General features: G+C 44.0%; 1 long non-coding RNA gene across 1 annotated transcript; it reads left to right on the top strand.

The window, feature by feature from the left end:
• Positions 1-311: 311 nt before the first annotated feature.
• Positions 312-27,963, top strand: LOC138991699 (uncharacterized). The gene is made up of 3 exons (XR_011467566.1): positions 312-450; positions 27,202-27,313; positions 27,857-27,963. It is a non-coding gene; the product is annotated as an uncharacterized lncRNA (long non-coding RNA).

Raw genomic sequence — 27,963 nt, 5'->3', positions numbered from 1 at the left:
ATAAGAAGAAACACATACTTGGTCTTTGCCCCATTTCTGGCTCAGAGATCCTGAGACCCTTGGAATTTCCTAAGTACTGCAAACTATAAAGGTGTTTTAACAGCCAGAACAAACCACACCTGAGGTTACCTTAATGAGGTGATTTTTGGAAATCAGCTAAGGATAGGGCTAGTTGCCAGGGGAAACAGCCCTGTGATTGGAGGGTTGGAAATCTCAGTCCCACCCCCTACACTTCCAGGGAGTGGGAGGGGCTGGAGGTTGCCTCTGGTGCCAGGGGCCAGTGGTTTAATCAACCACGCCTCAGTAACGAAGCCGCCATAAAAACGTAAAAGGCAGGGGCTCAGAAGGCGTCCAGGCTGGTGAAGACAGTCACGTTAGGGAGCTGGTGCACCTGCACCTCTTCCCCCACCCTGCCCCGTGCAGCTCTTCCATCCGGATGTCATCTACTTGGTAAGTAAAATATTTTCCTGAGTTCTCTGAGCCACTCCAGCAAATCAATCAAACCCAAAGAGAGGGTTGTGGAAACTTCTGAATTATAGCTGCTAGGGCAGGAGCACAGGTAACAACTGGACTGTGATTGGAGCTGACACAGAGCCCTGAGCCCGAGGCGTGAGATGCTGTCTCTGAGTAGATGTGTCAGAGGCGACTTGAACTGCAGGACCCCCAGTTGCTGTCGGGGGATTGCTGGGTGTGGAAGAATGAACCCACATGTGGGAGTGGGCTCTGAATCTTACCCCACCACCCCTCAACCAACACATGTCTCTGTTTGTGGCCCCTGAAATCTGTCCCCAACCCCACCTGCATCTCGGCCTGGTAACCTTCTATTCAACCTTTAAGACCCAAGTCAACTGTTCCCTTTCAAGGGGAAAAAAAAAAAAAAACGTGCTAGCCTCAGTTCTCTCGAGGAGAGGTACCCTTCCTCTTTTGTGATCCGCAACGTTTTAAACATGCCTTTAATACACATCACAGTGTCCTCAAACTCCTTGCCATGTGTCTGGTGCCTGGCACAAGGCCTGGCATGTTGCAGGTACGCACTCCCTAAAATAAACTAAGTAGCCCCACTTGTAAGTGTGCAACCCTTCTTAGAAGTGTCATGCAGGTGTAAGTTCAAGCTGCCATGTGACACCTGTCATCACTCCCGTTAGTGGACTAGCCTAAGAGCTCACATACACGTTGGCAAAGGTGCACACCGTGGCCCTCCTTCTATATAAGGGGTGATTCTGTTGCAGCTAAAAGCATGAAACAATATACTGTCTAAGCAGGTGTTTTCTAAAGAGTGGATAAAAATAGCTGCTATTCAAAACAAACCAAAAAAATGTTCCGTGATTAAGCTGGGAAAACACTGAACTAAGCAACGTGCACAGATTTCTCCAGTATTTCTCGAAACTTTGAGTCTGCTGACATCCAATATGAATTTCTAAAATGTGACTAAAGAAAGGCTTCCAGAAGAGAGCCCTGGAATGGCCAGCTCCACAGGGACAAACCCTGGAAGACCCTCCTCTCTCAATTCTGTTAACCTGCTTTGCCTTGCACCCCCACATCCTGCCTTTCAGGCTTAACACTGAATTTCTCATTCTGTGCTATATGTGGGCATGATGGAGTTACCCTGGGCTTTGCTGTCTTTCAATCTAGACGTAGCCAGTTGTGTAACTTAACTGTGGGATCTGGTGTAACACCATCCAGCTGGCAACCACGGGGAAAGGAAGATTCCAGGCAGCCACAAAGTCACTAGGATGCGTCTTTGTCACAGAAGAACCCAGCCCTCAAGAAGAGTCTGTGTTATCAGCATACAAAGCCTTAAGGAAGCCAGCACTGCCATGGGAATCCCTGGGGAAATGCCCAGCACCTAAAATTGGCAAAAAGATTTGTTGCATGTTTCTTCTTCTTGTTAGTTTCATTTCATAACCAGCATAGTAAAATTCGGCTACCTACTACCCATCTGTTTTTGAAAGTGTGCAGTAGGTTTTATATTTTCTTGCAACCATTTAAGTAAAAATAAAATTTTAATGAAAATATACAAAAAAAAAAGTTTCCATACCCCGCAGCCTGCAGTTCTAAAAATTGCTGACTGGCTGACCTGGAAACAGTCACCTTCCAGGCTCTGTGCCCAGAGCAGTGCCTGGCAGAAAGGAAATGGGCAGCCAACAGTGGACGGTGGGATGCCCTGTGCCCTGGAAAGCTGTACTCAGAGAGAACACAGACCCCAGGAGTCGGTCTCAAAGATCTGCAGTGGCCTGATGAGAAGAAGGGTTCTCAGGACGTCATCTGGGCTAAAGGGAGATAGACTCTGGTGCCGGCTCCCTGAGACCTGGAGACCAATGCTCCCTGAGCGTCTGTGTCTCCTCTCACTCCGTGCTGGATGTTTTGTATTTTTAATATCGTATTTTTGAGAGTCTAACCTCTACTGTAGATTTTTAATCTTTGCTTCTTGGTATTTGTTATCAATTTTGTACCTTAAGAATCTAATCTTCAGTATCCATTTTCACTTGGGGTGTAATTACTGGTTTGATTGCTCTCTCCCCTTTTGACTCTCCCTTTTCTCCCCGAAGTCACCTCTATCTCCTCCCTCCCCCTTCTCTTCTCTACTTAACTCTGTGAATCTCTCTGCGTGTTCCAGGCTGTGGAGAACACTTAGGGAACTGATTACTGGATCGATTGGTCTCTTCCCTTTTGACTCTTCATCTTCTCCTCCTGGTCACCTCTATCTCCCTCCTCCCTCTTCTCTTCTCCATGTAACTCTGTGTTACATGTGAACCTCTCTGGGTGTCCCTCACTGTGGAGAATCTTTTCACCATTAACCTAGATGTTTTATCATCTGTGCTGTATGAATGGAGAAGTCTTGAGGCTATTGTAAGAATAAGACTGAAAGCCAGAGGCAGAAGGCTTAAATCCAAAACTTGAGAACATCAGAAAACTCCTGATTCCAGGGAACATTAATCGACAAGAGCTCATTCAAAAACCTCCATAACTACACTGAAACCAAGCTCCACCCAAGAGCCAACAAGTTTCAGGGCAAAACATACCATGCTAATTCTCCAGCAATGCAGGAATACAGCCCTGAGCATTAAAATATAGGCTGCCCAAAGTCACACCAAACCCATAGACACCCCAAAACTCACTACTGGACACTTCATTGCACTTCAGAGAGGAGATGCAGCTCCACCTACCAGAATCGACTCAAACTTCCCTAACCAGGAAACCTTGACAAGCCACTAGTCCAACCCCACCCACAGGGAGCAACCTCCACAGTAAAGAGGAGCCACAAACTTCCAGCCTACAGAAAGGCCACCCCAAACACAGCAATCTAAACAAAATGAAAAAGCAGAGAAATAATCAGAAGGTAAAAGAGCAAGATAAATACCCACCAAACCAAACCAAAGAGGAGATAGTGAGTCTACCTGAAAAAGAATTCAGAATAATAGTAAAGATGATCCAAAATCTTGAAAACAAAATGGAGTTACAGATAGACTAGAGACAAGGATTGAGAATATGCAGGAAATGTTTAACAAGGACCTGAAGAAATTAAAAAAAAAAAAAAAGAGTCAGAAATGAATAATGCAATAACTGAGACCAAAAGCACTCTGGAGGGAACCAACAGTAGAATAACTGAGGCAGAATATAGAATAAGTGAGGTAGAAGATAGAATTGTGGAAATAAATGAAGCAGAGAGGAAAAAAGAATTAAATGAGGACAACCTCAGAGACCTCTGGGACAATGTTAAATGACCCAACATTCAAATCATAGGAGTCCCAGAAGAAGAAGACAAAAAGAAAGGGCATGAGAAAATACTTGAGATAATAGTTGACTTTCCTAAAATGGGGAAGGAAATAACCACTCAAGTCCAAGAAACCCAGAGAGTCCCAAACAGGATAAACCAAAGGCAAAACACCCTAAGACACATATTAATCAAATTATCAAAGATCAAATACAAAGAGCAAATATTAAAAGCATCAAGGGAAAAGCAACAAATAACACACAAGGGGATCCCCATAGGGATAACAGCTGATCTTTCAACAGAAACTCTTCAGGCCAGAAGGGAATGGCAAGACATACTTAAAGTGATGAAAGAGAAAAACCTATAACCCATATTACTACACCCAGCAAGGATCTCATTCAAATATGAAGGAGAAATCAAAAGCTCTACAGACAAGCAAAAGTTGAGAGAATTCAGCAGCACCAAACCAGCTCTTCAACAAATGCTAAAGAATCTTCTCTAGACAGGAAACACAGAAAAGGTTTATAAACTTGAACCCAAAACAACAAAGTAAATGGCTACAGGAGCATACTTATCAATAATTACCTTAAATGTAAATGGGCTAAATGCCCCAACCAAAAGACAAAGATTGGCTGAATGGATAAAAAAACAAGACCCCTGTATATGCTGTCTACAAGAGACCCACTTCAAACCAAGGGACGCATACAGACTGAAAGTGAAGGGCTGGAAAAAGATATTCCATGCAAATAGAGACCAAAAGAAAACAGGAGTAGCAATACTCATATCAGATAAAATAGACTTTGAAATAAAGGCCATGAAAAGAGACAAAGAAGGACACTACATAATGATCAAAGGATCAATCCAAGAAGAAGCTATAACATTTATAAATATATATGCACCCAACATAGGAGCACCACAATATGTAAAGCAAATGCTAACAAGTATGAAAGGGGAAATTAACAATAACACAATAATAGTGGGAGATGTTAATACCCCATTCACACCTATGGATAGATCAACTAAACAGAAAATTAACAAAGAAACACAAACTTTAAATGATACAATAGACCAGTTAGACCTAATTGATATCTATAGGACATTTCACCCCAAAACAATGAATTTCACCTTTTTCTCAAGTGCACTCGGAACATTCTCCAGGCTAGATCACATCCTGGGCCATAAATATAGCCTTGGTAAATTCAAAAACTTGAAATCATTTCAAGCATCTTTTCTGATCACAATGCAGTAAGATTAGATGTCAACTACAGAAAAAAAAACTATTAAAAATACAACATATGGAGGCTAAGCAACATGCTTTTGAATAACCAACAAATCACAGAAGAAATCAAAAAAGAAATCAAAATATTCATAGAAATGAATGAAAATGAAAACACAACAGCTCAAAACCTACGGGATTCAGTAAAAGCAGTGCTAAAAGGAAGGTTCATAGCAATACAAGCTTATCTCAAGAAACAAGAGAAAAATCAAATAAATAACCTAATTTTACAGCTAAAGCAACTAGAAAAAAAGAAGAAGTGAAGAACCCTAGGGTTAGTAGAAGGAAAGAAATAAAAATTAGAGCAGAAAAAATGAAAAAGAAACAAAGGAGATTATAGCAAAAATCAACAAAACTAAAAGCTGGTTCTTTGAGAAGATAAATAAAATAGACAAACCATTAGCCAGACTCATCAAGAAGAAAAGGGAGAAGAATCAAATCAACAAAATTAGAAATGAAAATGGAGAAATCACAGCAGACTACAGAGGAATACAAAGGATCATTCAGTTCAATTCAGTCGCTCAGTCGTGTCCGACTCTTTGCGACCCCATGAATCGCAGCACGCCAGGCCTCCCTGTCCATCACCAACTCCCGGAGTCCACTCAGACTCACATCCAGCAAGTCAGTGATGCCATCTAGCCATCTCATCCTCTGTCGTCCCCTTCTCCTCCTGCCCCCAATCCCTCCCAGCATCAGAGTCTTTTCCAATGAGTCAACTCTTTGCATGAGGTGGCCAAAGTACTGGAGTTTCAAAGGATCATACGATCCTACTATTAGTAACTGTATGACAATAAAATGGACAACTTGGAAGAAATGGACGAATTCTTAGAGAAGTATAAGCTTCCAAAACTGAACCAGCAAGAAATAGAAAATCTTAACAGACCCATCACAAGTATGGAAATTGATACTGTAATAAAAAATCTTCCAACAAACAAAAGCCCATGACCAGATGGCTTCACAGGTGAATTCTACCAAAAATTTAGAGAAGAGTTAACACCTATCCTACTCAAACTCTTCCAGAAAATTGCAGAGGAAGGTAAATTGCCAAACTCATTCTATGAGGCCACCATCACCCTAATATCAAAACCAGACAAAGATGCCACAAAAAAAGAAAACTATAGGCCAACATCACTGATGAACATAGATGCAAAAATCCTCAACAAAATTCTAGCAAACAGGATCCAACAAAATATTACAAAGATCATACATCATGACCAAGTGGGCTTTATCCTGGGGATCCAAGGATTCTTTAATATTCACAAATCAATCAATGTGATTCACCACATTAACAAACTGAAAGATAAAAACCATTTGATTATCTCAATAGATGCAGAGAAAGCCTTTGACAAAATTCAACATCCATTTATGAAAACAAAAAAAAAGACTCTCCGGAAAACAGGCATAGAAGGAACATACCTCAATACAATAAAAGCCATATATGATAAACCCACAGCAAACATTATCCTCAGTGGTGAAAAATTGAAAGCATTTCCCCTAAAGTCAGGAACAAGACAAGGGTGCCCACTCTCACCACTACTATTCAACATACTTTTGGAAGTTTTAACCGCAGCAATCCGAGAAGAAAAAGCAATGAATCCAGATTGGAAAAGAAGAAGTAAAACTCGCACTGTTTGCAGATGACATGATCCTCTACATAGAAAACCCTAAAGACACCACCAGAAAATTACTAGAGCTAATCAATGAATATAGTAAGGTTGCAGGATATACAATTAACACACAGAAATTCCCTGCATTCCTATACACTAACAATGAGAAAACAGAGAAATTAAGTAAACAATTCCATTCACCATAGTGATGAAAAGAATAAAATACTTAGGAATAAGTCTACCTAAAGAAGCAAAAGACCTATATATAGAAAACTATAAAACACTGATGAAAGAAATCAAAGATGACACAAATAGATGGAGAAATATACCATGTTCATGGATCAGAAGAATCAATATAGTGAAAATGAGTATACTACCCAAAGCAACCTATACATTCAGTGCAATCTCTATCAAGCTACCAATGGTATTTTTCAGAGAACTAGAACAAATAATTTCACAATTTGTATGGAAATACAAAAAACCTTGAATAGCCAAAGCAATCTTGAGAAAGAAGAATGGAACCGGAGGAATAAACCTGCCTGACTTCAGATTATACTACAAAGCTATAGTCATCAAGACAGTATGGTACTGGCACAAAGACAGAAATATAGATCAATGGAACAAAAAAGAAAGCCCAGAGGTAAATCCATGCACCTATGGACACCTTATCTTTGACAAAAGAGGCAAGAATATACAATGGAGAAAAGACAATCTCTTTAACAAGTGGTGCTGGGAAAACTGGTCAACCACCAGTTTGAATGGTGGTTGCAAGGATTTCAAAGCAAAAATAAACAAATGGGACCTAATTAAACTTAAAAGCTTCTGCACAATGAAGGAAACTATAAGCAGGGTGAAAAGACAGCCTTCAGAATGGGAGAAAATAATAGCAAATGAAGCAAATGACAAAGAATCTCAAAAATATACAAGCAGCTCATGCAGCTGAATACCAGAAAAATAAACGACCCAATCAAAAAATGGGCCAAAAAACTAAAAAGACATTTCTCCAAAGAAGACATACAGATGGCTAACAAACATGTGAAAAGATGCTCAATATCACTCATTATCAGAGAAATGCAAATCAAAACCACAATGAGGTACCATCTCACACAGGTCAGAATGGCTGCTATCAAAGTCTACAAACAATAAATGCTAGAGAGGGTGTGGAGAAGTGGGAACCCTCTTACACTGTTGGTGGGAATGCAAACTAGTACAGCCACTATGGAGAACAGTGTGGAGATTCCTTAAAAACTGGAAATAGAACTGCCATACGACCCAGCAATCCCACTGCTGGGCATACACACTGAGGAAACCAGAGTTGAAAGAGACACATGTACCCCAGTGTTTGTCACAGCACTGTTTATAATAACTAGGACATGGAAGCAACCTAGGTGTCCATCAGCAGACAAATGGATAAGAAAGCTGTGGTACATATATACAATGGAGTATTACTCAGCTATTAAAAAATAATGTATTTGAATCAGTTCTAATGAGGTGGATGAAACTGGAGCCTACTATACAGAATGAAGTAAGCCAGAAAGAAAAGCACCAATACAGTATATTAATGCATATATATGGAATTTAGAAAGATGGTAACAATGACCCTATATGTGAGACAGCAAAAGAGACACAGATATAAAGAACAGTCTTTTGGACTCTGTGGGAGAGGGCAAGGGTGGGATGATTTGAGAGAATAGCATTGAAACATGTTTATTACCATATTCTGATGCAAGCATGGAGCCCAAAGTGTTTCTCTTCTCATTCACAATTCAGTTCATGGCTCTAAAAAAAATTGGAGGACATTTAGTTAATACTCACTGAACACCAGAAACTATGCCAGGGCCTCCACCATGGCACTCCAGCCTGCCTGATTGTTAGGATCATCTGAAACACTTTTGCACCAGGCAATGCTGGGGTCTGGCCTGCAGAATTCTGACTTTATTGCTCTGGGCAGATTGCCCAGGGCATCAGTGACCCTCCATCGCTTTCCCTTCTCCGGGTGTGCACGGCAGCATTAAGAATCCCTGTACTGAGAGATGAGATGCTTCATCCTACAGGTATGGAGGTGTCGTCTTGGGGGGCTAAACAGGGAGGTGACAGATGTGTGATTTAGAAAGAAGGCTGGGGAAGGCGATAGGGCCCTGGGTTTGGAATGAAGCCCAACTCCCACTGCAGGACTGGCCTCATAACAGCACTAAATGAAATGTAGGTCCTTTGTTCAAAATCTATTAATAATTTCTAAGGGGAGGGGGGCTCCTAAGCACAAAGCCCTGTTCAAGGTTACAGGCCACGAACTGGCCCAGGCTCATCACTGAAGACCGTGGGGAAGTCACTTGACCACCTCCAAGCTCCTGACTCTCTGTGCTGTGCACATCCCAGTAAGATCGTGGACGGGCAGTGCTGGGGGGCGGGGTGTCATGTACCCATTTGGTGGGTGAAGGGAAGCACAGAGAAGAGAGGAAGGGACGCAGGCTGACCAGCCAGTGTGAATGGAGACCCAGCTCCATCCACAAATTGAAAGATGAGCCTGGTGTCCAGCCCCCACCTTAGAGCAGCCACAGACCGCTAGCTGTGGCCAGCAGAGGGCAGCGTTGCACAGCTAAGACCCCAGGAGCTGGGGCACGTCCCAAAGTTGGATAGAACTATCTGCAGGAATGTAGGGCCAGGAGTCTGCGTGACTTAAAGCAGAAAATGCCCTAAGAAATAAGGCCTGGCCGTGACCTTCACCGTGAGACCAGAGCAATAAACAGATTAAAGGCAAAGACACGTGACCCACATGCAATAAAGAGGCAGCATGAAGAAATCGCTTTCCTGGGATCTATAACCCAATTCCCCTTGGCCTCCATCCCTGGGATGAGAACTTCAGGGTCCTCCCTGCCTGGTTTTCTCAAGACTGGAAAGAGGACGCACTTGATGGGCACTTCCTCACAGGGCATTTCATTCGATCTTCACAGTGCCCTAGAGGCATGTTTATATCTTCACTTGTTTCTAAGCAGAAGAGTAAATGACGCCCCGAGCTAGTTCTAGGCTGTGCTGGCTTCCTTTCCACCCCAGGGCCTTTGCACATGCTGGTTCTTTCCCTGAAATGCTGTCCTTCCACTCCACTCCTTTCCTGTCATCTACATCTACTTATGTCTCGGCTCAGCATCACTCCTCAGGGAGACCTTCTCAAATCTTGCAGATCTTGCCTTATCACTTTCATCATAGTGACCCATCCTTCCTTTCAGAGCTCCTCTCATGGTGTGCAGGTATATCTGTGGTTATCTGATTAGCATCTTTCTCTCTCTAGCCTGTAAGCACCAGGATGGCAGGAACTCACCATTTTGCTCACAACTGACTTTCCAGTGTCTTGGCCATTGCCCGGCCCAAGCCTATGAATATATGTATTCACTGAATAAGTGAGTAAACTTGCCCAACATCACATGGCTATTATGAGCCAGATCTCCTGACCCTGCAGTCAGCCCACATTCTCACTTTATCTTGTTGCTAAATATGAGAAAATATCTGTTACAAACAGGATAAAGAAAATCTTTTTTTTGTCTTTTTCTATGATAAAACTTTCCACTGCATTGTGTTTTCTTGAACCCATACAAAAAACATGAGTTTGCCCCTCACAGACAAACCCTAGTCTCTATGACTTTTCTGCCTCCAAAACATTAATAAATAAAATGTTATAATAAATAGATGAACCGGGGAAAACTGTTGAAAGTCGGAGGTGGGGAGGAGCAGGGGTGGTATTCCAGAGGCACAGAGGGCGCTACAGGTCGTCTGGACCCCATGACCACTCTAAAGAGGGGGAGTGGAGGCACAGTGAGCTTAAGCGACCCGCCCCAAACCACAGAGCTAGGTCTTCCATCGTGAACCTCCTGCTCCCAGACGTATGCCTTCCCAGCTTCTGTGTTTCTGCAGCCAGATTGCAACAGATGCCTTTTTGGTCGTTTAAGAAGATGCTTGCTTTGTTAAGCCCTGCACAGCTGTGCCACCTCATACTTTCCTGCCGCAGGCGGAGGACTTAATGAGTGTCTAGAATCTTATTTGGTGGTATACCTTCACCATCCCATAATAGGCAGGGGCAGAGCATCTTCTTTCCCATGCTAGGACATGCAGTCAAGCACACATTTTTGCAGAAGTTTGCCACTAGTCTCCTGAAGGTTACTGCTAGTCACGAGAAGCAGTTGTCACCATTTATGATTTTAGTGGTTTTCCAGATATGAGGAGATACAAGAATTTGGCTCATATAACCTTTTCCCAAAAATTTTTAGCCATCTGAAGGCCTGTTCTACCAATTTTCCCAGAGCACAGAGTGCCCCATACCCAGTCTCCACCCTGAACTCCTTTCAGGGATTGTTGAGGGTCAGTGAGCACCGCAGCTTGTGACTTCATCGTTGTAGAGGCAGATGGCAAGTGCCCATCTATAGCTGAGACTATCTACCAAATACCAAGGCTTCTCTCATAGCTCAGTTGGTAAATCATCTGCCTGCATTGCAGGAGACCCAGGTTTGATTCCTGGGTCGGGAAGATTCCCTGAAAAAGGAAATGGCAACCCACTTCAGTATTCTTGTCTGGGAAATCCCATGGACAGATGAGTCTGGCAGGCTACAGTCCATGGGATCGCAAGAGTCAAACGTGACTTAGCGACTAAACCACCACCACCAAATACCTCGTTGCACCAGCTTTGTGAATGGTTGCAGTAAGCTGAGAATGTCACTGCGCTTGAGAGTAAGTTGCAGCTTTTGTTTTTTTCACTTCACCAAGTTTCCAGGTGTGCAGGATGCCTGCTGAGAACTCATGGCCAGCTGTTAACTGAGGCACTGATGGTGAAGTCATTTTCTTAGGAAGGCCTCAGTGGTTGACTGTCAGGCCCCTAATGCTCAGTCACACAGATGGAGTCGGGGGTTTTCTCACATAGCAAGAAGGGAGGCGGTCAATTTCCTCTCCTGTATGTTTGGCTGGAGACAGTCACGTCTATTCCTGAGCCAAATACTGGTGAAGCAAATGAGATGGGCTTTATTTATTTAGTGAAACGCTCTGTGCCAGGCATCATCATAAGCGCTAACTCAGTCCTCTTACGGCCCTATAAGGAGGGTCTGATCATTACAGAGAAGGCAATGGCACCCCACTCCAGTATTCTTGCCTGGAAAATCCCATGGACGGAGGAGCCTGGTGGGCTGAAGTCCATGGGGTCGCTAGGAGTCGGACACGACTGAGCGACTTCACTTTGACTTTTCACTTTCATGCATTGGAGGAGGAAATGGCGACCCACTCCAGTGTTCTTGCCTGGAGAATCCCAGGGACGGGGGAGCCTGGTGGGCTGCCGTCTATGGGGTCGCACAGAGTCGGACACGACTGAAGTGACTTAGCTGCAGCAGCAATCATTACAGAAGAGGAAACTCAGGTCCAGAGAAGTTAGCTTACTCGGTCAATCCTGCATAGCTTTTAAGTGGAAAAGCTGAGGTTTTAGTCCAAGCCAGCTGACTCAAGAATTTCCATCCACGCTATCCTACCCCTCAGTGCCCTTGGGTGTACAGACCCATCCTGGAGCCCTCGGTGGGAGCAGTTCTCCTGAGGGGTGTCTGCTTTGAGATCGGGGTAGACGTGGAATGGACTCAGAATGCCTTTATGAAGGAGGGCTGGGATGAATGCCCAGGGGGTCCCAGCAGTGGCCTCTGCCCTCCCCGTCCGCCCTTTCATCTCTCTTTCCTGCCTCCCTCCCCGGGTCAATGCTTGCATAAAGGGGGTTGCTAAAACCCAGTAATTACTCCTCTCTCATGTCTGTGACCCTCGTCATCCTTCTGCCCTTTCCCCTCACTTTCTGCTTCTCGCTCTTTGAGTTGTGTTATGAAATGACTTTCACAATGTCAGCCATAAATAGATTATGAGAAGAAAATCTTTTGTTTAAACAGAAATTCTAATTTTCCAAAAGGTGGTGAATAAACACTCTGGGATGCATTAGAGATCAGCAAATCTTGTTTGCGCAAAATCATGCTTCAATTTCCTTTTATAAGCAGAAAATTGCAGCTCTAACGACCTTGCCAGAGGCCTCTTTGAGTCAAAGGATTGGCCTCCCCGTTTCAATTTGCGCTGCTCAGAAGAGGCTGAGCCTTTCCGTGAGCCGGGTGGGTTGTAGGCTTGCCTCAGGGGCACTGAGTGGCTCTCTCCACCCTTCCTGCTGTGCGCACCCCAGCCCTTCAAATGAACGTGCTGTCAAGGGTGACTCATAAAGGACTTTCTTCAAGCAGAGACATCCACAGCCTGGGTGCAGGAGCATGGAGCCCCAGGCTTGGGAGAGCTCTGGGTGGCTGTGTAGTTGTGGGTTTTGCTGCCGTCAGAAGCAGAATGTTCTTTTCAACACCTCTCACCGGTGGCACCGGCGACTCCTTACACAACAGGCCAGGGAGGGTCTTCAGCGACTCCTCAGGGTGGGCATCACTGAAGCCATCACAGCCACATCGGTAAAGCAGGGAGGCTTATTAGAAGGACAGGCTGCCCTCATGGAAGCGAGGGTGGGCAGCGTTCCAGTTACCAGTACTGCATGACACGTCATCCCAAAACCGAGTGGCGAGAAACAATCCCTTTTCTAATGCCTGAAAACTCTGTGGGTCAGGAAATCGGACAGGGCACAGCAGGAAGAGCCTGTCGCTGCTCCAGGATGCCCAGGCCTTCATGGAGAGGCCGGTGGCCTCATCTCTCACGTGGCTGGTGGTTGGCGCTAGCGGCTGGGAACTCGGCTGGGAACTCGGCTGGGACTGTCAGTGAAACACTTACATGTGGCTTCTCCCTGTGGCCCGGGCGTCCATGAGGAGGTATCCCGAACATCTCTGACTGCAGGGAGGGAACTGCCGTACAGTCCCAGCTCCACGTTCTGAAAGCCATTGCCACATCTGTACTGAGGCCACACGGGTCGCGGGCTGGGCCCAGACGGTGACAGAGTGTGGCAGAGACACTGAGCCTGGTCCGCTCCTGGGGAACGCAGGATTCCATGGGTGACCCTGGCGGGGGGCCTCCCTGACAGCCCTGCCAAGCCTTCCCTGAAACAACCCTCTGGAGGAACAAGCCCTCACTCCTTAAGTGCGGTCTGCATGGAGCAACCTTCCAAAGAGCACTGTACAGTGGAGAAAACCAAATAGATCCAGGTCAGCCTCTGCAGGGATAAATCATGTCGATGGCATGGACCCTTCCTTGACAGGATGTGGTGAGAAAGACACTTTACCTCTGGAAGTCTTGATCTTCAAAACTCATCACCAAACTCAGCATGAAAATAGCATCAAACAGATTCCCAGAGGGGAACAGCTACAAAATACCCAACTGGTGTTCCTGAAAACTGTCAAGTTCATCAAAGCAAGGCAAGGCTGCGAAACTAGGGTAAAGCTATTAAGAAAGTACACATGTGGTGGGGGGAAGAAGATTTTACAGGAGCTGAGGGAGTTGAACAGGGCAAAGGAGTGAGGAAAGATGGTCGCAGAAAGTGAGCCCCAGCCCCTCCGCCCCGCCCCATGCTGGCCTCATCCTGGGGCTGGGGGCTCGATGGGGGCCTTCTTTCCAGGCATGACATCCAAGTACATCAATAGCCAAAGGAAAGGATATCAACACCTCCAGTTAGTTTTGTCTTTTTTTTTTTTTAGCCACAAGAAAACTGTCCTCATGGCCCATTGGACCATTCACTGCAGTGACAGGGCTACCCTGCTTGGCTGGGATGAACCAGAATCTCCCCATAGGTTGGAGTTGGGGGTCATCTTCTCCCTAGTTTGTTGGGTCTTCTTAGCGAGAAGGGCAATGATTGCTGGATTGGTACCAAACTCCATCCGCCACCCAGGGCTGGAATGGATGCTGGAAGAGCCTTGGGAGGCTCCACAGGCACAGGCAGTGGTCCTGAACTGGGCAGAGCATACTTAGAGAACTGGATGAATCAGGTTATCAGAGATGCAATCGATAGGAGTTTCCTGTGGACTGGATAGCTTGGTGCAAGAGAGAAGTTCTTTATATGGATTCAGTACTATATGATGGTTTTCCTAAACTCAGTTTCATAGTAATCACACCTCAAAACCACAGAACACACTGTTCTCTCATGAATGTGAGCCTTCTGAGAGGGGCGGTCGTATTCTCTGTTAGTGACATAGCATGAAATTCCATAAGAAAAAGGACCTCATTCACTGGGAGTGTTTTCTATCCCCACCAATGACTTCACCAAACGTTCCATTCATGAGCACTTAGAATCAATTGAGTCCAATTTGGAATAATTTTTAAAGGAAAAAAAAAACATTGAACTCAATCGGTTCCATGTTTAATAAAATTATGCCTCATAAGACTTCAGTTTGATTAAATTTAAAATATAAATGTCTAGGTATAAAGCAAAACATAATGGCTTTTATTAAACCAGCCCCAGTCAGAAGCCCAGTCAGATTTCACATGGTTTCACATCTGCATTTCCTGCTGAGTCCTTCTTTTCATAAACAACTGTTGAAATCATAAAGTCTACATTTATCAATGTGGATATGACCATCCTTTCTTGGTGAATGAATACAGGTATAAAGTATTATCACATTTACTCTGCTCAGAAGGGAAGATGGCCTGCCAGTGTGTGCTATTACCCCAAAAGAAGTTCTATAATGAGTGAGCCCTAGACAAACCATGGGTTCCCTCTTCATATATGCTCTGATTCTGATAGGAGCCTTGTAAGCACTTTGAAATGGCTCTGAGCTGTTACTTTGATAGCCTTCAGAGCCATACGTGTTGCTATAAACCTTAAATTTCATTTGGAAGCAGTTTAACCCTCAATTTATCCACAAACTTTTAAAGAAAACTGCACAATTTCCCAAAGCAAATTCCTCCTGAAATGTGAGCTAGCGTCTCATCAACTCAGCCACTATACACTTGATAAGGACTACATGAAAATTAGGGCAATTCAAAGTCACACTGACTCAACCAACATAAATCGGGATTTTAGTCGTGTTTTGTTTCTGCTGTGGTATTGTTTGGGGGTTATTCTGATTTTTTAATTTGTTAAATGTTTTAATGATTAATGATTTATGCCAATATGCCTTTATGCAAAAGAGTGGATACGCTCATAATACGTTGATAAGGATACAGGCTGGTACAGCTTTATTGGAAGATATTGTGGCAGTAGGCTTTAAAGTGTTTGCAATGTATTTCTAGATATTAGACTAAAGAAAAACTTGCCCCACAGCAACCCCAGCATGGGGCAGGTCACTCTGGTCTGTGCTCTGACGGCACCGGGTACCATCTCTTTTCAAACTCAGCATAACCATGATTATCCAACCATTCCATAGGCAATTAAGCTCAACTAAGAACTACTCCTAACCTGCAGAAAACAGTGAAAGCAGACTTGCATACAGACCACCTAGACTTCACACATGGTTCATTTATCCAACGTCTATCCCCCCCTAGACCCTGAGAGTTACATAATGTGACTCTGTGTCTCTGTGTGTCGACGTTAAAAACGGGGCTCATACTCTATGTCACAGGGTGCTTGTGAGAATTAAATATCTTTCCTCTATTTTTTTATTGACGTATAGACGGAGAAGGCAATGGCACCCCACTCCAGTACTCCTGCCTGGAAAATCCCAGGGACGGGGGAGCCTGGCGGGCTGCAGTCCATGGGGTCGCTAGGAGTCGGACACGACTGAGCGACTTCACTTCCACTTTTCACTTTCATGCACTGGAGAAGGAAATGGCAACCCACTCCAGTGTTCTTGCCTGGAGAATCCCAGGGACGGGGGAGCCTGGTGGGCTGCTGTCTATGGGGTCACACAGAGTCGGACACGACTGAAGCGACTTAGCAGCAGCAGCAGCAGCAGCAGTTGATTTACAGTGTCATGTTAGTGTCAGGTACATGGCACAGAGATTCAGTTGTGTGTGTATATAACTTTATATATATATTTACAAAAGAACATATATACTCTTTTTCAGATTTTTTTCCCTTATAGGTTATTACAAAATATTGAGTAGAGTTCCCTGTGCTACACATAGGTCCTTTTTGATGATCTATTTTATCTATAGTGTGTGTATATACTAACCCCAAACTCCTGGTTTATCCCTCCCCACCAACCTTCCCCTTTGGTAACCATTTAAGTTTTTTTTCCTATGTCTATGGGTCTATTCATGTTTTGTAAATAAGTTCATTTGTATCTTCTTTCTCAGATTCTACATATAAGCTATATTAAATGATATTTGTCTTTGTCTGACTTCCTTCACTTAGTACGATCATCTCTAGGCCCATCCATGTTGCTGCAAGTGGCATTATTTCATTCTTTTTCGTAGCTGAGTAGTATTACATTGTGTGTGTGTGTGAGACATCTTCATTCATCTGTGATAGACGTTGAGGTTGTTTCCTTGTTGTGGCTATTATAAACAGTGCTGCTGTGAACATCAGGGTGCGTGTATCTTTTCAAATTATAGTTTACTCTGGATGCATGCCCAGAAGTGGGGTTTCAGGATCATATGTTAACTCTATTTTTAGTTTTTAAGGAACCTCTACACCATTCTCCATAGCGGCTGCATCATTTTACATTCCCGCCAACAGTGTAGAAAGCATTCCTTTTTAAAATATCTTAAGCTGAGTTTCTGGAGAAGGGAATGGCAAGCCACTCCAGTATTCTTGCCTAGAGAATTCTACAGACAAAGGAGCCTGGCGGGCTACGGTCCGTGAGGTTGCAAAGAGTCAGACACGACTGAGTGACTAACACACACACGGACTGAGTTTCAGTACTAAATACTAGTGTGGCTTGTTACCCAGCACACACTGACTGCTACATTTGTCATTGTTCCTTTCATGCCTAGCAGGGGCTGGCACTAGTAAATTCCCAATTAGTATTTATCGAATGAATGAATGAATGAGTTCATGAGCAAAGGAAAGAATTGATGAGTGAATGAACAAATGAGAGGCAGGAGGGAAGCAACCCTTTAATTCTATTGGATAGATTAATTCTAGGGAGTGGGAGGATCAAGTTACAACAACAATGATCTCTTCTTAATTGCCTTAATTTCATAGACTGTGTGCTTAGAAAGAGAAATGTGATGAGACATAATCTTCTAATCACATTAGAACAACTTGTCATGTCTTTTCTATGGATTGTAAAAGAACATCCAAATTTCAGATTCAGGTCCCCTGACTACTTTAGAAAACCAAACCATCCATTAATATATTTCAGGAAATTACACTCAAACTGGTTATCTTACTTATTAGCAAGGTTGATATTTCTCCTTCCCTCAACCACAGATATAAAATGCCATCTGGGAGCACAGACAATAATTTGAACTCTATGGGATTCTTTAGTTTATCTCTATCGTGTATAACTGAAATCTTAATTTTTCCAGTCATATTAAGTTCTTCTTTCTCCTGAGGCAAAACCAGAAGGCAAAAAATCTTCAAAGCCATTGAACTGTGTTCTTGCCTTCTTGGATTTCAGCTCTAAAACAGAGTTGAGAAGACAAAACAGATTAATTAATTGAAGTGTCACAATTGTAATTATCTAATTCATTTTATTCCCCAGATTTTCAACATGTTAAATTCAGGTAGTAGTTAAGTTTTGAGGATTTATGTGACATAAATATTTGTTAATCAACTACCAGAAAACTCAGTTTCCTTTTTAAAAATGATTTCCTGGGGCTATTAGGGAGGGGAGTAGGATAAATGGACCAGTTTTGGTTTTTTTCATGCCAGAGTCAGTGAATACCATCTAGAGTTAAAACATGGGGACTTAGAAAAAGTTGATGACTTCAGCTTCTCTGGTTTTTATCTTTTTTTCTTAAGTTTAAGGGGAAAGTGAACTTGTTTCTCTTAACTGTGTGTGTGTCTCCAAATGGTGGCAGTTACTTTAGTTCAACTTCAGATTTCATTAGTATCAAATCTAAGTCAAGTCAAATGCCTTCTCATTACAAATACTATATGTAGTAAAATTCCTCCTTTTCAACAAAGAATATTATTTGTTTTTTTCATCCGTAGAGCAGAGACCAAATACTGAGGATGGAGGTTATTCAAGGGTGGCAGGGAGTAGAGTATTGAGGTTGTTTTTCCTTGGGCATCATCCTTTGTACTTTTATAACTTGTTCAACTTTTAGAAAATATAACCACATTATCATTTTATACAATGATAAAGGTATTAACATTTTAAAAAACCAAATCACTAAAATGTTTCTCCTAGCTTGCTCCAAGTTAGTTCTCCACCTCAAAACATCTGGCTTTAAAAGCCTACAGCACAGATAATGCATTTGGGAGTGATCAGCACAGAGAGGGTTCTGTGCCACAGGAGAGGAAATGGCCCAGCCAGAGAGGAAGAAAAGAGAAGCAAGGCCTCCTTCCCCAGAAGACGAGCTGGCACTGAAGCCGGAGTGAGCTCAGAGGTGTCGAGACAAGACAGAACCTCCTGCAGTCACAGATGCAAAGCTTCCAAGAAAGCCCCAACAGGAGTCCCCCACTCTCAAGAGTTCTCTCCGATTCACTCATATTTCTTTGAATGACATAGAAATTCCGGAACACTGCTTGCTAGAGACCCATCACAGGGCTTCGCATCCCCAGTATTCTTCTGCAGCAGACACCATGTCCCCAGGAGGTGCCCCAGACAGCCTCCAGCCCTGTAGCGGGGTAGAATCTTCACTGCTGACCCTCCCGGAGCTCCACGGCTGCTGCTGAGCCCCCCTCCCTCACCCCACACAGCCCATCCCCCAGCTTTGTACAAACTGAGGAAGATACCCAAGCACAAACATGGTACTTCAGGCCTTGGTGTTTTCCCTGAGGCAGATTCCACACGCTCATGGTAAATCTAAATATAACTCCCTGGCCTGTTGCCTGGAAGAAGCCCTCCACGGTCAGGTTCCTCTGTAACTTCCCAATCACGTCTCCTCCAAGGGACCCGTGAGCCTGAGTTTCCCTCTGCTCCCTGTGTTTCCTCCGGAGTCATCAGCAGAGGGCTCGCCCCATGCAGCAGCCTATAGAGTGTCTTTGAGCCGTTTAGAAAGAAGCATCCCTTCCTCACATTACTTTTACTTCCATCTGGCAGAAAATCACTGTCTTGTACTGATGTATCTAGAAAACTTTCAGGATAGATTACCCAAAGCCACAGCATCTCTGCCATAAACAACAGGCGCCCCTTACAGGACATCCTTGTGTGTGGCACAGCCTGCCTTCCCAGGCCCTGCCTTCCTGGGCTTTTTTCTCTCTGCATCATGTATGTGTTTTTCCCAGCACTACTTCCATGACTGAGCGTTAGGTATCTCAATGTCTTGGGAGGAATTCTAAGGTCAAGTGGTCAAAATCAGCATCTTGCTAGAAAGATCACGTACCCACCTGGCCTGGCCTGTCCTCTCTGGATGTGAACTTCCTGTTCAGTCTTAGAAGCTGGACTGTTTCAAGGAGAACCTGTTAAAGGATATCAAGCCTCCACATTTGCTGGAGACTGGACTCATCTCAATCCTCACTGGCATGTGAATTCACTCTACCCTGAATTTTACAGGTAATAGAAATCAAGGCTTCCCAAGACTAAGCAGCTCCCCCAGGGTTCACTGGAGATGCTACACTGCATGGTCTTCCCACCCTCAAAGCCCCTAACTCAGCAGGTTGAAACAAGAGACCAGAGAAGACGAGAGATGTGTCCACGAGGATGGGCTGGCTGAGTACCTTGCTGTGTGAGCCTAGATGTCCCTTTTCACTTAGGGAAAATTTTTACACTGCAGTCAAAAGCCATTTAAGACATAAACTCCAGGAAGACAGTAATGGAAGTGCTGGTAACCCTTAATGACAGCGGCGCTCGCAAAACGTACAGTTCACGAAGGGCTAACGCTTGATCCGAAAAGCTCTTGTTAAAATCCAATCATCATGAGCAATGAGCGTGAGCAGGAGATGCTGTTGCTGAACAAAAACTGGAAAGGTTAATGGCCTTCTTTGCTAAAAACAATCTGAGGCTTTATCTCACGTTCCAGCTCAGCCTCAGATCCGTGCATATGCTGAAGATTGTTTTGGTTTTGGGGTGGTTTTTTTTTTTTTTTTGCATTTTAGTAATCAGGAGAAAAATTGATTACCAAAATTATAATTAAGAGCTGGGAAAATATGCAACAATTTGGCTGCTTCATTTAGCACATATTTCAGGTTAATTGCATGATTTTACTAATGAAGATATTTGCATGAATATTTTCAGGGGCTACATTCACTTTATTGTGTAATGAACACTCTGCTGAGCAGAAGACTTCGCTTTTTGTGGGATTCAGGATGAGACAAAGGCTGAAACTCTCGATGAGTTTTTAGCCTCACATGTCAGGAGCTTAATTCAGTTCCCTTCAGTCACTCAGTCATGTCTGACTCTTTGCGACCCCGTGGAGTGAAGCACGCCAGGCCTCCCTGTCCATCACCAACTCCTGGAGCTTACTCAAACTCATGTCCATTGAGTCGGTGATGCCATCCAACCATCTCATCCTCCGCCGTCCCCTTCTCCTCCCTCCTTCAATCTTTCCCAGCATCAGGGTCTTTTCAAATGAGTCACTTCTTTGCATCAGGTGGCCAAAGTATTGGAGTTTCAGCTTCTACATCAGTTCTTCCAATGAACTGATTTAATGATTTCCTTTAGGATGGACTGGTTGGATCTCCATCCAAGGGACTCTCAAGAGTCTTCTCCAACACCACAGTTCAGAAGCGTCAATTCTTTAGGCTCAGCTTTCAGTGCTCAGTGCTCAGTTATAGTCCCACTCTCACATCCATACATGATCACTGGAAAAACCATAGCCTTGACTAGATGGACCTTTGTTGGCAGAATAATGTCTCTGCTTTATAACAAGCAGTCTAGGTTGATCCTAACTTTTCTTTCAAGGAGCAAGTGTCTTTTAATTTCATGGCTACAGTCACCACCTGCAGTAATTTTGGAGCCCAAAAAATAAAGTCTCTCACTGTTTCCACTGTTTCCCCATCTATTTGCCATGAAGTGATAGGACCAGATGCCATGATCTTAGTTTTCTGAATGTTGAGTTTTAAGCTACTTTTTCACTCTACTGTTTCACTTTCATCAAGAGGCTCTCTTTAGTTCTTCACTTTCTTCCATAAGTGTGGTGTCATCTGCATATCTGAGGTTATTGATATTTCTCCTGAAATCTGGATTCCAGTTTGTGCTTCATCCAGTCCAGCATTTCTCATGATGTACTCTGCATATAAGTTAAATAAGCAGGGTGACAAAATACAGCCTTGATGTACTCCTTTCCCAGTTTGGAACCAGTCTGTTATTCCATGTCCAGTTCTAACTGTTGCTTCCTGACCTGCATACAGATTTCTTAGGAGGCAGGTCCGGTGGTCTAGTATTCCCATCTCTTTCAGAATTTTCCACAGTTGTGAAAAATTTCCACTACGTTGTGATCCATACAGTCAAAGGCTTTGCCATAGTCAATAAAGCAGAGGTAGATGCTTTTCTGGAACTCTCTTGCTTTTTTGATGATCCGACAGATGTTGGCAATTTGATCTCTGGTTCCTCTGCCTTTTCTAAATCCAGCTTGAACATCTGGAAGCTCATAGTTCATATACTGTTGAAGCCTGGCTTGGAGAATTTTGAGCATTACTTTACTAGCATGTGAGATGAGTGCAATTGTGTGGTAGTTTGAGCATTCTTTGGCATTGCCTTTCTTTGGGATTGGAATGAAAACTGAACTTTTCCAGTCCTGTGGCCACTGCTGAGTTTTCCAAATTTGCTGGCGTATTGAGTGCAGCACTTTCATAACATCATCTTTTAGGATTTGAAATAGCTCAACTGGAATTCCATCACCTCCACTAGCTTTGTTCATGGTGATGCTTCCTAAGGCCCACTTGACTTCACTTTCCCGGATGTCTGGCTCTAGGTGAGTGATCACACCACCATGATTATCTTGGTCATGAAGATCTTTTTTGTACAGTTCTTCTGTGTATTCTTGCCACCTCTTCTTAATATCTTCTACTTCTGTTAGGTCCATACCATTTCTGTCCTTTATCGAGCCCATCTTTGCATGAAATTTTCCCTTGGTATCTCTGATTTTCTTGAAGAGATCTCTAGTCTTTCCCATTCTCTTGTTTTCCTCTATTTCTTTGCATCGATCACTGAGGAAGCCTTTCTTATCTCTCCTTGCTATTCTTTGGAACTCTCCATTCAAATGGGTATAACTTTCCTTTTCTCCTTTGCTTTTTGCTTCTTTTCTTTTCATAGCTGTTTGTAAGGCCTCCTCAGACAACCATTTTGCCTTTTTGCATTTCTTTTTCTTCGGGATGGTCTTGATCACTGCCTCCCATACAATGTCATGAACCTCTGTCCATAGTTCTTCAGGCTATCTGTCTATCAGATCTAGTCCCTTGAATCTATTTCTCACTTCCACTGTATAACTGTAAGGGATTTGATTTAGGTCATGCCTAAATGGTCTAGTGGTTTCCCCTTCTTTCTTCAATTTAAGTCTGAATTTGGCAATAAGGAGTTCATGATCTGAGCCACAGTCAGGTCCCAGTCCTGTTTTTGCTGACTGTATAGAGCTTCTCCATCTTTGGCTGCAAAGAATATAATCAATCTGATTTTGGTATTGATCATCTGGTGATGTCCATGTGTGGAGTCTTTTCTTGTGTTGTTGGAAGAGGGTGTTTGCTATGACCAGTGCATTCTCTTGGCAAAACTCTATTAGCCTTTGCCCTGCTTTGTTCTGTACTCCAGCCAAATTTGCCCATTACTCCAGATATTTCTTGACTTCCTACTTTTGCATTCCAGTCCCCTATAATGAAATGGACATCTTTTTTGGGTGTTAGGTCTAGAAGGCCTTGTAGGTCTTCATAGAACCACTCAACTTCAGCTTCTTCTGCATTATTAGTCTGAGCAAAGACTTGGATTACTGTGACATTAAATGGTTTTCCTTGGAAACGAACAGAGATCATTCTGTCGTTTTTGAGATTGCATCCAAGCACTGCATTTTGGACTCTTTTGTTGACTATGATGGCTACTCCATTTCTTCTAAGGGATTCTTGCCCACAGTAGTAGATATAATGATCATCTGAGTTAAATTCACCCATTCCAGTCCATTTTAGTTCTCTGATTCCTAAAATGTCAATGTTCACTCTTGCCATCTCCTGTTTGATCACTTCCAGTTTACCTTGATATGAACCTAATTCCAGGTTCCTATGCAGTATTGCTCTTTACAGCATTGGACTTTACTTCCATCACCAGTCACATCCACAACAGGGTGTTGTTTTTGCTTTGGCTCCATCTCTTCATTCTTTCTGGAGTTATTTCTCCACTGATCTCCAGTAGCAACTGGGCACCTACCAACCTGGGGAGTTCATCTTTCAGTGTCCTATCATTTTGCCTTTTCATACTGTTCATGGGGTTCTCAAGGCAAGAATACTGAAGTGGTTTGCCATTCCCTTCTCCAGTGGACCACATTCTGTCAGAACTCTCCACCATGACCCGCCCATCTTGGGTGGCCCCACATGGCATGGCTCATAGTTTCATTGTGTTAGACAAGCCTTGGTCCATTTGATCAGATTGGCTAGTTTTCTGTGATTGTGGTTTTCAATCTGTCTGCCCTCTGATGGAGAAGGATAAAAGGCTTATGGAAGCTTCCTGATGGGAGAGAATGACTGAGGGGGAAACTGGGTCTTGTTCTGATGGGCGGGGCCATGCTCAGTAAATATTTAACACAATTTTCTGTTGAAGGGCTGGGCTGTGTTCCCTCCCTGCTATTTGACCTGAGGCCAAACTATGGTGGAGGACCTCCTTCAAAAGGTCCCATGGACGCTCTGCTACACAGCCCCCCCAACCCTGCAGCAGGCCACTGCCAACCCTCGCCTCCACCGGAGACTCCTGGACACCCACAGGCAAGTCCGGGACAGTCTCTTGTGGGGTCACTGCTCCTTTCTCCCGGGTCCTGGTGCACAAGGTTCTGTTTGTGCCCTCCAAGAGTCTATTTCCCAGTCCTGTGTAAGTTCTCATGGCTCTGTGGTGGGTTAATGGCGACCTCCTTCAAGAGGGCTTATGCTATACCCAGGTCTGCTGCACCCAGAGCCCCTGCCCCGCAGCAGTCCACTGCCGACCCGCAGCTCCTCAGGAGACACCCAGACACAGTTCTGTCTCAGTCTGTGTGGGATCTCTGGGTCCTGGTGCACACAAAGTATGTTTGAGCCCTCTGACAGGCATGGGGTTTGATTCTAAATGTGATTTTGCCCCTCCTCCCATCTTGCTGGGGCTTTTCTGCCCTTGGACATGGAGATGTCCTCACAGTTGTTCCAGCACCGCGCAGCCACCACTACAAGTTAAGTTTTACTTGGGGCAAAATGAGGCCTGCAGCATGGAGACAGCACCTCAGATAGCTTAATTAGTAATCAGTTAAACCACCCTGGTGGGATTTACAGTGCCTGCTGGTACAACTTGGATCCTTCTGTAATTTTTAAGAAGACTAGAAGATTCACAAAAAAAAAAAAAAACCCTTGAAAAAGCCCTTTATTACCACTTTTTGAAAAAGTATACCAAAAAGAAGTATTTGGGGACCTCCTTGGCCATCCAGTGGCCATTCAGTGGTCAAGACTCTGCCTTCCAACACAGGGGGTGCAGGTTCAACCCCTGGTCTGGGAACTAAGATCCCACATGGCTCAGGGCTAAAAACACAAGACATAAAACAGAAGCAATGGGGTAACAAATTCAATAAAGACTTTAAAAATGGTCCACGTCAAAAAAATCTTTTAGAAAAAAGAGAAGTATTTCAGCCATGCCTACCCAGTGCTAATTTCTACTAGTCATCATAACTTACTTTCATTTAAGAAAAAAATAAATGTGATGCCTATAAAATTACAAAGAAGTTAGAAAATATTTTTTTAAGTCAAAAGAAAATAAGAATTATCCCTATTTCTACCCCTCGAAGAGAACCAGTGTTAAAAATGGGGTGGGGGGTGGGGGAGTGTAAGATTCTAAATATTTTTCCTTTCTGAAAATGTACTTTTCATTTTTACCAAAATGCATTTACTGTAGGTAGTTTTTTATTTAAGCTGTTTCTTCACCTAACAATGAATTGAGAGCACATTCTATATCAGTAAACATTTTTCTACTGCTGTGTAAATATATGAAGCTTTTCATGGTGTGAACATGTCATGATTTATGTAAATGACCCCCTTTTGTTGCGTTGGGTTGAATCCAGTTCACTGTATAAGCAGCAAGCACTGAACATTCTCAAAGCTCCTTGAGCACATTTATCATTATTTCCTTAAGACAAATTCATAGATACTCAACGCTTAGAAAGCCTTGATGAAAGCGAAAGTTGCTCAGTTGTGTCCGAGTCTTTGCAACCCCACGGACTACATAGTCCATGGAATTTTCCAGGCCAGAATACTGGAGTGGGTAGCCTTTCCCTTCTCCGGGGGATTGTCCCAACCCAGGGATCGAACCCAGGTCTCCCACATTGCAGGTGGATTCTTTACCAGCTGAGTCACAAGGGAATAGATGCTGCCAATTTGACCCTGCTAAGCTGCTAAGTCGCATCAGTCGTGTTCGACTCTGTGCGACCCCATAGACAGCAGCCCACCAGGCTCCCCTGTCCCTGGGATTCTCCAGACAAGAACACTGGAGTGGGTTGCCATTTCCTTCTCCAATTTGACCCTAGAACAACAGAAATTTTACATCGCACCAGCAGTGTGGTATAAAGCCGCATTTTCCTACAATCTCACCAACACTGGGGCCCGATGCTATCATCTGAAAATGGAGGCTAGAAAATGTCTCTCTGTTGATTTAATTTGCATTTCTTCAGTTGCTGGTGGAACCCGTGGTTATTTGTGGGCCATTTATGGTTCTTTGTGAGTTGCCAGCACAAGCGCTTTGTCCATTTGTGAAAACTGGGCTGTTAATTTCGTTTTCTGTTTCATAGGATCTTTCTATGTTGTAAGAATATGATCATTAATCTGTATATATGGTCCACATAGGTTTCCATTGGTTGTAATATTTTTTTACTGATGCAAAAAATAAAATGATTACATTTTGTTTACCACATTCATTCCGTGGGAGAGTTCCAGGCCCGTGGGGCGGAGCCACCTCTGGTGGGCTGGTGGGTGTACTCTTGCCAGCCCAGGCACTGCCCCCACCCCTGCTCACTGAGTTCTCATATTATTACCTGCATCTGACTATGAGGGGATGGAGGTTCCAAGGGCTTCAGGACTTGACCCGGGTCACTCAAGAACGGTGTCAAGACCTGAACCCAAGCAGTCTGTCTCATGGGCCAGACTCTGCCTGCAAAGCGTTGCTAGTAGTGAGAGATGATAGAGCAAGCATCCGGTGCTGTAAACTCCAGGCTCCAGCCAACTGTTCCTGTAGGAACTTGTATCTGTTAGGAATGCTTGGCAGGTGGAACAGAAGCTCCAGCTACAGCGAATTGAACAGATAGGGCTTTTCATCCAGAGATGTTTAATTACTGCTGTGTGTGATGTGCCAGTGGTGTATTGTGTGTGACAGCGTCAGTTGGACCTCGAAGCATCTCTAACAGTATCTATGACTACGTGTGTTTTTATAAGGATTTGCACTGCTGCTTGAGAGAGAAGGCAGCAGCTGAGTGTATTGTCAGAGGCCTGGTTGACAGTGGAAGATGGTTCAGGGCACAGTTGATGCTGTGCATTTGTTCCCAAGGCTCCTGCTCTCGGTACCTGTTCCAATGGGCCTGCAGAACATGGCGCTGGAAATGATGGAAGCAGCTACACCGGGTTTAAGAGCATCACTACTCAGCTCTTCCCACCCTAAGGTGCGTATTCCTCTAGCTCAGCAACCCTGCTCAGGAGCAAATGCCTGAAAACCCTGGTGGGACCAGAGGCCTCATTATAAAGGAGCTTGGCCTCTCGGTGGCTTCACTCTCCCACCAAGTGAAAGAGCCAGGCGACACCTTCCCTGGTTCACCATTAGCATCCCGGGGGGGTGAGGGGGCAGGCCTAGGAGGGTTAGACTGAGAGAAGGCCCAGGCTCCGACCCTCCCACACTGGGGCCAGCTGAGGTTGGGAGGCGCAGCTTCTCTTTCCAAGCTGAGGCTCCCCATGAGTTAAATCTGAAAATGTCAGGAAACTTCAAAAAAGCACAAATAATGTTCTTTTGAAAAGCTATTTAACATGATTCTACAATGCAAGGAATGAACCTAGGTGGATCCTGGATGGGGCAGGAGGGAGTTGCCACCCAGCATAGGACCCGATACTGAAATAATGACTACCATTGAATAATAGTATCGAATCATATTCAGCTCTTCCAGAACTTGATATTTGGACCCTGATTATGGAAGGGGGCTCCTTGTTCCTAGGGGACACATGTGACCTCTCGAAGAATAAAGTGCCGTGACCCCACCGCGTATCCCCAGGGGTCGAGGGAGGCTTCCTAGGACGATGCTGACAGAGTACGATGTTAACA

Source organism: Bos mutus, chromosome 18 (assembly GCF_027580195.1).
Source record: "Bos mutus isolate GX-2022 chromosome 18, NWIPB_WYAK_1.1, whole genome shotgun sequence".
NCBI classification, from domain to species: Eukaryota; Metazoa; Chordata; class Mammalia; order Artiodactyla; family Bovidae; genus Bos; species Bos mutus.
This window is presented reverse-complemented; position numbering and strand designations above follow the sequence as displayed.